This window comes from Netta rufina (assembly GCF_964035555.1).
Source record: "Netta rufina genome assembly, chromosome: 8".
NCBI classification, from domain to species: Eukaryota; Metazoa; Chordata; class Aves; order Anseriformes; family Anatidae; genus Netta; species Netta rufina.
In genome coordinates, this window is record NC_140131.1 from 29,400,183 (window position 1) to 29,400,489 (window position 307).

The following is a 307-nucleotide window of genomic DNA, read 5'->3' on the forward strand; positions in this document are numbered from 1 at the left end:
AGAACAGGTTCAGCATCTTCCCATGCCACTTTGCCATGGGGTGACTAGAACAATCTATTAAAACAATCCTAAATTGCTCCTTGCAGACTACACTATGTAATTTTACAAATATAGGCAATTACTCAACAAAGAGAATATAACAAGCGCTCTAAAATACCAAAATATTTCTTAAAGACTAGAATGGAGAATGAAGACGGCCTTTTCTTATTAAACTTTTTATTAAAATTGAGCTATTTTTTACATATTTAAAATACTTTATATCCAAGTTATGCAATATGTATGAAAACAATTGTATGCAAACACTTGC